This window comes from Argopecten irradians, chromosome 11, assembly GCF_041381155.1.
Source record: "Argopecten irradians isolate NY chromosome 11, Ai_NY, whole genome shotgun sequence".
Taxonomy (NCBI): Eukaryota; Metazoa; Mollusca; class Bivalvia; order Pectinida; family Pectinidae; genus Argopecten; species Argopecten irradians.
The window spans coordinates 601342-614542 of record NC_091144.1 but is presented as its reverse complement, the minus strand read 5'-3'; the positions used below and the strand labels follow the sequence as shown (position 1 = coordinate 614542).

Genomic DNA, 13201 nt, shown 5'->3' with positions numbered 1-13201 from the left:
TATTTATTTATATCAAAAACTACGATAACGGGATGCTCTGGAAATAGTCGCCCTCGAGAGTCACGTGACCACGTGAAGACAGGAGCACAGAAGAAAACATCCTGATCGGAATCGTAAGACATCCAACAATGGTATCTATTTGTGAAATTTGGCAAAATTGTAAGTGATATAGAATATTGCATTTATCTAGTAATATAGTGATTTTCTTTAATTTTAACTTAAAAAGCAACATTTACGCACATACGTGTCAAGTGATGTACAAAAAGTTGATTATATAGTTACATTTGTTTATTAGAGTTATATAATTTGTTTATTGGTTGTGTAAACCGTATAGCGATTAGCGGTTTGTCAAAAGCCTATGGTTTTAATTTGGCGTTTTGTGTGTTACCCTCTTCCACCGTGTTCCCGTTTGTTGAGTATCATACCATTTGTTTATTGGAGTATTATACATTTGTTTATTGGAGATATATACATTTGTTTATTGGAGATATATACATTTATTTATTTGAGTTATAGACATTTGTTTATTGGAGTATTATACATCTGTTTATTGTAGTTATATACATTGGTTTATTGGAGTTATAAACATTTGTTTATTTGAGTTATAGACATTTGTTTATTGGACTTATTGAAGTTATATACATTTGATTATTGGAGTTATATAGATGTACTTTTGTTTATTGGAGTTATAAATATTTGTTTATTGGAGTTATATTTATTTGTTTAGTGGAGTTAAAGACAATTGTTTTGTGGAGTTATATACATTTGTTTATTGTAGTTATATTCATTTGTTTATTGCAGTTATAAACATTTTATACATTTGTTTATTGGATTTATTCAGATTTACATTAGTTTATTGGAGTTATATACATTTGTTTCTTTGGGTTATATACAATTGTTTATTGGACTATATACATTTTATACATTTGTTTATTGGAGTTATATACATTTGTTTATTGGAGTTAAAGACATTTGCTTAGTGGAGTTATATACATTTGTTTATTGGAGTTAAAGACATTTGCTTAGTGGAGTTATATACATTTGTTTATTGGAGTTATATACACTTGTTTATTGGAATTATATAGATGTCCATTTGTTTATTGGAGTTATATACATTTGTTTATTGGAGTTAAAGACATTTGCTTAGTGGAGTTATATACATTTGTTTATTGGAGTTAAAGACATTTGCTTAGTGGAGTTATATACATTTGTTTATTGGAGTTATAGACATTTGTTTATTGCAGTTATAAACATTTTATACATTTGTTTATTGGATTTATTCAGATGTACATTAGTTTATTGGAGTTATATACATTTGTTTCTTTGGGTTATATACAATTGTTTATTGGACTATATACATTTTATACATTTGTTTATTGGAGTTATATACATTTGTTTCTTTGGGTTATATACAATTGTTTATTGGACTATATACATTTTATACATTTGTTTATTGGAGTTATATACATTTGTTTATTGGAGTTAAAGACATTTGCTTAGTGGAGTTATATACATTTGTTTATTGGAGTTAAAGACACTTGCTTAGTGGAGTTATATACATTTGTTTATTGGAGTTATATACACTTGTTTATTGGAATTTTATAGATGTCCATTTGTTTATTGGAGTTATATACATTTGTTTATTGGAGTTATATAGACATTTGTTTATTGGAGTTATATACATTTGCTTATTGGAGTTATATACACTTGTTTATTGGAGTTATATAGATGTACATTTGTTTATTGGAGTTATATTCATTTGTTTATTGCAGTTATAAACATTTTATACATTTGTTTATTGGATTTATTCAGATGTACATTAGTTTATTGGAGTTATATACATTTGTTTCTTTGGGTTATATACAATTGTTTATTGGACTATATACATTTTATACATTTGTTTATTGGAGTTATATACATTTGTTTATTGGAGTTAAAGACATTTGCTTAGTGGAGTTATATACATTTGTTTATTGGAGTTAAAGACATTTGCTTAGTGGAGTTATATACATTTGTTTATTGGAGTTATATACACTTGTTTATTGGAGTTATTATAGATGTCCATTTGTTTATTGGAGTTATATACATTTGTTTATTGGAGTTAAAGACATTTGCTTAGTGGAGTTATATACATTTGTTTATTGGAGTTATATACACTTGTTTATTGGAGTTATATAGATGTACATTTGTTTATTGGAGTTATATACATTTGTTTATTGGAGTTAAAGACATTTGCTTAGTGGAGTTATATACACTTGTTTATTGGAGTTATATAGATGTACATTTGTTTATTGGAGTTATATACACTTGTTTATTGGAGTTATATAGATGTACATTTGTTTATTGGAGTTATATACACTTGATTATTGGAATTATATAGATGTCCATTTGTTTATTGGAGATATAAACATTTGATCAGTGGAGTTATATTAATATGTTTATTGGGGTTATAGACAATTGTTTATAGGAGTTATATACATTTGTTTATTGGAGTTATATACATTTTTTTATTGGAGTTATAAACATTTTATACATTTGTTTATTGGAGTTATATACATTTGTTAATTGGAGTTATCAACATTTTATACATTTGTTTATTGAATTTATTTAGGTGTACATTTGTTTATTGTAGTTATCTTGACTATTCCGCAGTTCAAGGTATTTCTCATACTTAAAACAAGGCACCGAATGTCAATGGTACTCTTCACTATTACACTGGGTATTCTTAAACTATTCCACGGCTCCAGGTAAACCCTAACTATCAATCTAAACCTTGAGACCTATTCATGATTCATTTCATTACCTCATTTGGAGAACAATAATCATGATTTGCATGATTTTTTTGAAAGGTTCATGCACAGGTACTATATGGTACTTACACTGAAACATTTACTCAGTTTAGTTTTTACTGTTCAACATGGAGGACAATAAATATGTAGCGCTGTATCCAGATTTAACACAGTAGTGATGATTGATGTGATGATTTGGATAATGAGATATGAAAAATCATGTCAAGCATCTGTAATTTCATTTTAGCATAAAATTCAGCATCTGTCTCATGGGATTTAATCGTAATCGTCTCTCTTCTGGGTTTGTTAACGTGTTCTTGGTTATGGCTACAGTGGCTGTGAAAGAAACGAAGACATTTATTTCGGAATGAAGTAATGAAAATTGTATATATCGGAATTATGAAATTAAGTTTACAAATACATCACGATAACGGTGACAAGTACCTGGGTGTAATGATGTACTTCTGACTAAAATGCTAAGCTATGTTCACCAGTCTCTGCATCTACCTTCAACAGTGGAATAGTTACCTTTTCCCGTAGAATAGTCAACAAACTATTCCACAGCAAAAGGTAACTATTCCACAGTAGTAGGTGATAACACTAGACGTTGCTACAACTATACCTCAAGCTATAACAATACATGACATCACAGCCATGTTTTAAATATAGATCTTCTTTGTACCTTTGTACAGTACATTTTTCACATAGCCCTTTTTTAACTAATTTTCTAATCATAGCGATTGAGAAAATTGTGAATCCAATGTGTTATTTTCACAAAATATTGACGTAAATTTAGCAGCACGTACAGATTCGTAGCCTGTTAAACTAAGGTTTGAACACCTTTATCACCAAGATGATAAAACATTTACTCTTTACTATGATCACTTAATATAAGAAATATTGTCATAAATAGATCTTTTACATTAAGGTGGTTCGATACACTTAGGCCTAAAAATTTCCCCTCGTTTAATTTTCTTTAAAATTTGCTCACTGAAAGATTGGTTGATAAACTGTTAAGGTATTAAGGCTTTTATTTGAAATTTGATCGAGCGGTTTTGGAAATATTGTACTATCAATAACCCTACTATACCGCCTGTTTTTCTCAAAATACAATTTTACACACATATTTTCAAAGCTTGGTAATTGACTGAAATATTACAAACAAAACATTTTTTTTTATCTTTAATATGTAAGTTTATATGGCTATCAATGACCTCAATGTCGTTTCCACTCTTAAAATACATTAATTGTGATTTTTTACGTGAGTGCGTGTAAATGAGGCCTAAAAAGGGCCAATTTTTGCATTGAATTTCAACTTAAATACCTAAATTCAAAACAATGTGTCGTTTAATTTTCTTTATTTTTGTCCACATAATTAGACAGTTGTTTGGGTTATGATGAAAGAATATAATTTTTTTTTGAGTAATTAGCCTTTCTATACCCCTACCCCCTAAGCAATGACTTTTTCACAATTATATTATCAGATCAAAATCGAGCGGTAATATTTTTATAAACAACATCTTTTATATTCAACATTATAAAGTGTAATAGTCTGATAATATAAATTGTTATACATGTTAGTTTTATGTCACGATGCTACCGATTTGATGATATACAAAGCTAAGAAATGGCACAAATAAGCTATTATTTTGCCTGGATATAATATCTGAACAAGAGGCCCAGAGGGCCTATATCGCTCACCTGGTTTGTAATGCCTAGTAATGTTCTGAATACAGGTTCATTGTTTCTGTTCTGAATGAATTTGAATATTTACCTCTAATTCCCCTATTGGGCCCCAGTCTGCTTCAGGGGGTCAAAGCCAAAATTTACACAAATTCTGTTAACCCCAAGGATGTTTCTGGCCAAATTTGGTTACAATCCATGCAGAACTCTAGGACAAGTAGCGATTTATAGGATATACCTCTATTTCCCATATTGGGCCCCGCCCCTCCTGCCCACGGGGGAGTCAGAGCCAAAATTTATACAAGTCTGTCCCCTTCCCCAAGGATGTTTCCCAAATTTGGTTACAATCCATGCAGAACTCTAGGACAAGTAGCGATTTATAGGATATACCTCTATTCCCATATTGGCCCCGCCCCTCCTGCCCACGGGGGTCAGAGCCAAAATTTATACAAGTTCTGTTCCCCTTCCCCCAAGGATATTTCTGGCCAAATTTGGTTACAATCCATGCAGAACTCTAGGACAAGTAGCGATTTATCAGATTTACCTCTATTTCCCATATTGGGCCCCGCCCCTCCTGCCCCCGGGGGGTCAGAGCCAAAATTTATACAAGTTCTGTTCCCCTTCCCCCAAGGATGTTTCTGGCCAAATTTGGTTACAATCCATGCAGAACTCTAGGACAAGTAGCGATTTATAGGATTTACCTCTATGTCCCCTATTGGGCCCCGCCCCTCCTGCCCCCGGGGGGTCAGAGCCAAAATTTATACAGGTTCTGTTCCCCTTCCCCAAAGGATGTTTCTGGCCAAATTTGGTTACAATTCATGCAGAACTCTAGGACAAGTAGCGATTTATAGGATTAACCTCTATTTCCCCTATTGGGCCCCGCCCCTCCTGCCCCCGGGGGGTCAGAGCCAAAATTTATACAAGTTCTGTTCCCCTTCCCCAAAGGATGTTTCTGGCCAAATTTGGTTACAATTCATGCAGAACTCTAGGACAAGTATCGATTTATAGGATTAACCTCTATTTCCCCTATTGGGCCCCGCCCCTCCTGCCCCCAGGGGGTCAGAGCCAAAATTTATACAAGTTCTGTTCCCCTTCCCCTAAGGATGTTTGTGGCCAAATTTGGTTACAATCCATGCAGAACTCTATGACAAGTAGCGATTTAAAGGAAATGTTGACGGACGGACGACGGACGGACGACGACGGACGGACGACGGACGCCGCGCCATGGCATAAGCTCACCGGCCCTTCGGGCCAGGTGAGCTAAAAATGAATATGGAAAATTCCGTGTAAAGATTCCAATTTAATTACCCTTTAGACAATCCATGATTTTATATTGTTTTAGCGGAAAAAAATATCAAAATACGTGACAACGATCGAAGTTAATAACTTCAAATTTATCACAACAATGTCTATAAAATCGATGTCATCATACACAACTGTATGTCTTTTTATGTATTTTTGAGAAGATATCTGCATATCTTATACATGTTGATATATATTTATTATCCTAAGTAAACTAAAACAGATTTTTTTTTATTCTCAATATAACCTGTACGGCAAGTGTACAATACGGCTAATAAAAATCTCTCATTCTGAATCCTCGATCTACAATGTACGTTCAGCTGATTACTGTAGACAGGTAAATAATTAGTCTATGCCTACATGTACATGTTTAGTTTCTCTCACAGATATAATACTATTGTTGACACTAGCTTACGTGTGCTTTTTCGAAAGATAGTATTTGATCATTCTCAAAACAGGAAATACATGCATCATCTAATTACAGTAGTTAAGCCTATGTCTTATCGTACATGTACACAGTAAATAAAGTCATGTTTCCCGAACGTGTTAGTGCTTATTGAAGATCATATTAGCTAAACATGATACATGTAGATATATACATACGCAATATTCAAATATACTAGCTTGTACAAATTGAACGAAAAGCAGAGGTGGGGCAATGGAGAGATGGCAATATTTCTGTGTCTGTAGTTTTATACTTGAGGATTACTCGGCAAAATTAGAATATCTTTATTTAATTATGCATCTCCCTTGAAACACATGTATATTAAGTGTCAAATATTCACAGTTTAACGGAGTTGAACAAAAAATGTTTTAATCACTTGATTGTTATGAAATCTCATTTTATTCAGTACAAGATCGAGATCATATCGGTCTAGATATCAATCCGTTTGTATGAGTTAAGTAATTTGCTTCTCAAAAGATACATGTAGCTTCATATTATATTAGCCTAGCCAAATTCAAAAATCTGACAATATTATTTTTTTTCTAGTATGTCGAAACTAGATCCTACACCTACCGTAAAAACTTTGATTTTCATCCCGGTATCAAGCTTTCGGCAAACCGAACTAAGTACACTATCGACAAATACGCCGTGTATCGACTATACTATCCTGATTTTAACGTTAAAAGGTAAGATATCGTTTGACGGATAATATATAGATCGTTATTCTTCATAATCTTAATTACAAAAGAGTTTTCATGTGCAGTTCCGAATGCACGCATTGACCCGAGGAGGTCCGAACGAATGGCGCATTCGATCACTGTTCGGAACGTCCTTAATTGTTAAATATACCTATTAATTATAATACAACTCTTAAATTGACCAGCGAGACCAAACACAAGCCTACACGTAGCTATGATGGAGTCATGAGAGCACGTGTATGGTGAGAGACCTGCCGGTACGTTCGTATACACGTGCAGTCGTGGCATGTTTACACAGACAACATCACTCGTGGCCATAAAACAGGTATACAACTATCACAGTCGCCCGCATGCGTGACAAAAGTTTACATTTCATTAAAATGATATATTTCAGAAAATGTCTGTTAAAACTACTGAATCTAAAACAAAGGTTTTCGTGGCGCCGTCAGGAATGGTCTTCCTCACATTCGAACAGTACTGCGGTAGATTGCACGGCCATAGAAAAACGTGAAAAGATGGCCAATTTTATTGTTTGTATATCGTCGTAAAACTGTCATTTAACAACTTATATATAGTGAATGCAATTTATTTTTGGCTTCATTTTCAACTCCAGCGTAAATACAGTTGTATCATTGGTAGCACGTTAACAAAAATTAGGAAACATGCACAAACCGAATCATTCCGTTAAAAAAAGGATAATACTTAGCTATATAGAAACGGTATATGTAATAAACCTACAACGGATTATAAAGCTAAATGTTTCCATTTGTTCTAACGGAAATCTCATTGTGCCAAAGTCGAATGTACAAACGTTGTATTAGCTGTAACTTGGAAATGAACGCTGTCTACTTATACTATTATCCAGTCGTTTTGATATTATGTCTGAAACCCTGTCCACGTTACGTACATTGTATAACGATACTGTAACAAAAGACAGAATGCGTAGTCGGGGGGATAACCACACTTCTATGTGCACAACATATGCAGATGGTGCCATCTCTTCAGTTATTTTCTTCACGGAGTAAGGAAATTATTATCAATAACCAATGAAATAAATTTTAATATTTACGCATTAAACTGTCTTCTGTTGTCTATATAGATGCCAGAACGTTGGAGCTAATTTTCATGATTCATTTTTTAGGGTCTCTGCATTAGCATTGTTTCAAGATGCTCTACTGCAGACAATTGTGTTTTTATCAATAATATGAGCGGACGAATAAGTGTTTTTGTTAAGTTGCAAAAGCTGCTTATTTTACACTATTTCCACCATTGAACAATTTGAACCGTCGGCGGTCCAGCATCGTAAGCTAGAGCAGGAGAACCGTTTATCCACGCTGATTTAATCCACAAAATGGAACAGCCATTTTGACGCTTGTTCAGTTATCATTAGATGCACAGACAACAAAGAATTTCAATTTTGGATTTATGGTCACAGCTTTAATGAATATATACATATGGCGGTACGGTCTGTCAATAGACCATAATGGCACGCCATCAAACAAATTCAATCAAAATTGCAACACAAATTAATTGATACAATTCTGGAAAACAGTAATCCACCAATTAAGATGGCCGCCGGTCCATCAATAGACCATAATAGCAAGCCATCAATCAAATAAATTGATTGATTCTAGGAAACCATCCACAATCAATTAAACAATAAATTCAATCAATCAATCAGATGTCAATAATGAATAGTGATACTGGGAAACAGATATCAACTGATTCACGTCAATATAAACAGCATATATAATCAATATGATGCCAATTAATCAATACAAATCATTAATATGTACCGCGAAATCTGCCAAAGGAACGTGCACCAAAGGTAGCATGTTCACACAGCCAAACGAAAACCAAATAAGATGGCTACACATTTCACGGTACAATGCTGTGACCAAAATGCCTTCATCATTCATAGCATAGCTGACTTAATTATTTGGAAAGAATGTATTACTTGCCATTCGGAAGCTTTCTAATGCAACTTGCAAGGTGTTGAGGAAAACTATCATTCCTCAAAGGAGAGAGGGGAACTAGCGTTTGGAAACTTTTTTTTGTGTGTGTGTTAGTATTCGTATGCAACTCTTGTAAATACTTGATTTCCACCTACCACATTCCATATTAGCTTCAGTAGACATATTAGATAGGGACGCAGTTGTGGTTGCACCAATCCTGAAGGAATGTGCTTTGCAGTATCTACTGTTATAACCTCAGAGTGAATGCATTTGTAAGGACACTAGAAAATTGATATATTTCTCTACCACCAAAATGACTTAGTAATGGACCCTGAACCCTAAGTCGAACTGCCATATATCTGCTAAGATTACCGACTGGACAATAAATGGCATCGTTACTTGGTAGCTTGATGTTAGTACCTTTGCTATATTGATCAGGTTTTGAAGATAGGTGTATTGTAGCAGCATTTTCTTGAAGTGACATTTCTAAAAATGTGATAACCCTGAAAGGCATGTGTTTACTATTGACTGTGATTTCACCTACCGGGAAATAAAATGCTAATGAATATACTAAGAGCTACAAATAATGGGAAGTACCTTTATAATACTAGTCAAAAGGTCTACTGTTATAGGTAATCTGGTGTCACCACCTTCATCACTATCTCTCCTAATTCCCTCAAACAGGTTTTTAACAATAAATTGTTGAGTAAGATCATCATGACCACCTAGCTTGCAATTAAAACTCAAACCAATAAAAATTTGAACTGTAGAGTGCGAGTAGCCTTTAACAGACATATATCGCATTACTTAATGTGTCTTTGGTGTTTTGTTATTCAGTATAGTAAACTATAGTTACAAGCTAATATTGTCTACAAAAATAAATTAAAAAATCTTAGAGCTCAAACCTTAATACGACCAAACTATCCAATTACTTCACCAACAGGCACCACAAACTTATTCACAATTCCCTGCATAACCTATATACAGACCTAAATCCACATTAGTTTAATGTGCCAAGAACTCTCTGCAAAGTAACAGGACCCATTAACATCTTTTAAAAATAGCAACCACATTTTTCAAGTCTGCTCTAATTTCCTCAGATATTCTTACTTTATAAAAGTTCTGTATGCCTGTCATTGCATCAAACATAGCCGAGTAAAGGTCCTAGCTATTGGTATAGCGTTTGCACAAAAAGACATAATCTCAGCCAGAGACTGTAATTCCTGTAGTTTTACTTTCCAACACTTTTACGATTTCTGACCTGAGGGATATCACTTTCTCCTAAGGTACCCTGACTACCATTTTAATAGTGTCAATTTCAAGACCCTAAAACACCAAAACTGTAGTTGGACCTTCTGATTTATCCTCAGCTATGGGTATACACATTTCATTGCACGTTTCTCGAAAGAAGAAATGAGCCTAGCCCATATATCACATTTTTCTTTTCTATCAAATATAAAATCGTCCAAATACTGATCTAGACTTTGCTCACTGCACTTCTCCTTACCTACACATTCAATAAATGTTGAAAACTTTTTAAAATAGACTACATGAAATTCAGCAACCCAAGGGTAAACACTTTCTGGATGCTCGAGCTTAGATATTGAATACTAAAACCATTTTTAAAAAACCACCCAAGAAGCTGTGTCCCCTACTGCTACTTACTTTAGGTACTTAGCCACCCAGTAACTAAGAGCTGTGATTTTTATTGGTGTCTTTTTCTAATGTCCACACCTGTTTGTGATTCTTGCTTGTTTCCCACCTGTCTTTGCTGTTTTGTATTGTTGTTTGTTTTTCGTAAAGAGTATGGGTTGTCTGTATTCAAGGTTTTAACACAATTCATACTAGCATGCCCCCACTACACTTAATACATTTGTGAGAGTATAGGCGTGTACAATTCCCTTTATAATTGTAGTCGAAACATTTTAGGGCGTTAGAATTTTGATTTTGTGACTGAGGTAGGGGGACCCACTGTGGCTGCATATATAACAAGTATTATTCATTGTCAATAATGCCCCATGCCCCTTGGGGATTAAGAGCCTTTCTTAACCTGTATTGCTCATCATATTTGATCCAGTCCATGCCACCACATCCATGAGCCCCCAGGCGAACAACCTGCATGTATTTTAACAACCCATGCAACTGTTCTGGGTGCACTGCTGTATAAATGCTGATATATATAATGAATGCATCTGTCCATTTACTGATGTCAGAAATCTTACGATATTGATTTTTTTTGGTTTGATAAGAAGCTCCCAATCAACTAGAGATATACTATGAGCCTGATGGGAATCTCCCATTGAGTTAGACAACAATAGTGAAAGTTCAACATACTCTCCATTTGTAATCTTATGCTTCACTGAAACAGATACATGCAAGCCTAACATATCATTAACACTTGCAATAGGGGTTGGCATTACACCAAAGGACGTACCCGGGTCTTGTAATACAGGAGGTGGTGCTGCTGCAGGTAGCTCAGGTGGCAAAGAATGATCAGTTCCACTCCCAGTTGCAAGAGGTCCTGAAATAGTCCCATGACTAGGCCCAACTGTCGACGCCACCGACTCAACTTCTGCAGGCACTGTTGGTGCTCCTGTCCTCTTCCGTCTTTTCGCTTTATACATTATAGCTATAGGGGTCTCGCTACGGATGCATTCATGCATGAATAAAAAAAAACAAAATGTGTGATTAGAACACCTTTTTGATATTTTAATAATTATAACACATAATGTATGGTATACCATTATTAAAATACTGCTTTGTTTACGATTGTGAAATCAAAAACATCCCCCAATTAAAAAAAATTACAAGTAGGCCTACTGTTCAATTTAACCATAACATTTCTGTACATGTACAGAAACGGTTCACATTGGGACGCCGACTTGACCGAAATATATAGGTCATGACCGCTAGGTAAACTCGACCCAACAGGGAATCTCGCCCCGAATGGGTAAAGTGAATCAATACGGTCGCAATCGTCTCCAAGAAAGTGTTTAGCGGTTACAATTAATTGTTTAATATTTAAATGATCGATCACATTCATGCTAGCCTGCATTTACAAATGTATGTGAGATCTCGGCAACAGAGTATAACTCGGTCCAAGTACATTCACGATCGTCAAAATTATTCCGAGTCGCATATCATAGGAAATATCCTATACTGAAACAGATTCAAAACAATGAAATATACAAATTATTAATTTCGATGCATTCATTATGTATCACACAAAAATTGACTTTACTTTTAATACTTTGCCAAACTATCGACCACGCCGGCGCCATGCCGGATTATGAAGTCAGTGACAGGGAAATATATCCATTCCCATCTAACAGAATATATTTGAGAAATCAATCCAAAATCAGATTAAAGGCATACATTAGATATCAAACAAAAGAAATGCATTGAAATTTTGAAGAAATTGAGTGTTCAAACCAATTATTTTTTTTCACATAAACTTAGCCTCTATCAAAGCTGTCGTTGTACCAGGTTGTCTTCATTTAAAAAGGGGGGATAACTCGTCAGCAATTCTGACATAACTTTTTAGGTATCACGTTACCAAATCAACAGGTGCCCTCCGATAACCGCACTATATGGTTTATTGCCATAAGTGCTATTATCGTGGTTCGCGGTCCATTTCAAATATCGATACCTTATTTAACTTATTCTTCGATAGAACCTCAAGAAAGATACATTAATTCTTAGATAATACAACTGATGAGAAAAATAATACAAGGAAACAGTTTTCTCCGAACAACGGATTTATTTCCATGTGAGAAGTTATTTTAAAAAAAATAAGGAAAATTCTAAAAACGTATGGTTACAGAATTATACACAAGTTCCTCTGGTGTTTTGTAAATCACCCGATATGTTACATGTAGAATTTGCTTCTTTGTAAACTCAATTCAATTCAAATCATCTAGGTATTTCCTACACGGGAGGGAATACTGGAAGGTCTACTAGCCTCCAATTTATAGTATTTAGTAAAAGAAGGGAGGTAACCAGGCAATGTGAACCTGCATTTGTAATAATAACAGACTTTTCAGAAATATTGCCGCTCCATTTGATAACCCATCCTCACTTAATTATTAATGTGTACTTTTAAAAGTCACAGCTCCAAGTTAATCACGGCAGCTGATGTCTGTAATTATTCTTTGTGTAGACATGTAGATGTTAAAAATCACCAGAGGGATGACTCAGTTACGTCGCCCATTTTCGTTTATGCTAGTTTTACTAACTTATGTTTGATACCAGGCTACAACTAGTAAATCACATACAGTACTTAAGACTTTATAATTTATTCTGTTTTCGCGTGTCTTATTCGTCTGAAAT

The 13201-nt window shown here is 34.3% G+C and overlaps 1 pseudogene; it reads right to left on the bottom strand.

The window, feature by feature from the left end:
- Positions 1 to 10577: 10577 nt before the first annotated feature.
- On the bottom strand, positions 10578 to 11659 carry LOC138335643 (uncharacterized; annotated as a pseudogene).
- Positions 11660 to 13201: the final 1542 nt, after the last annotated feature.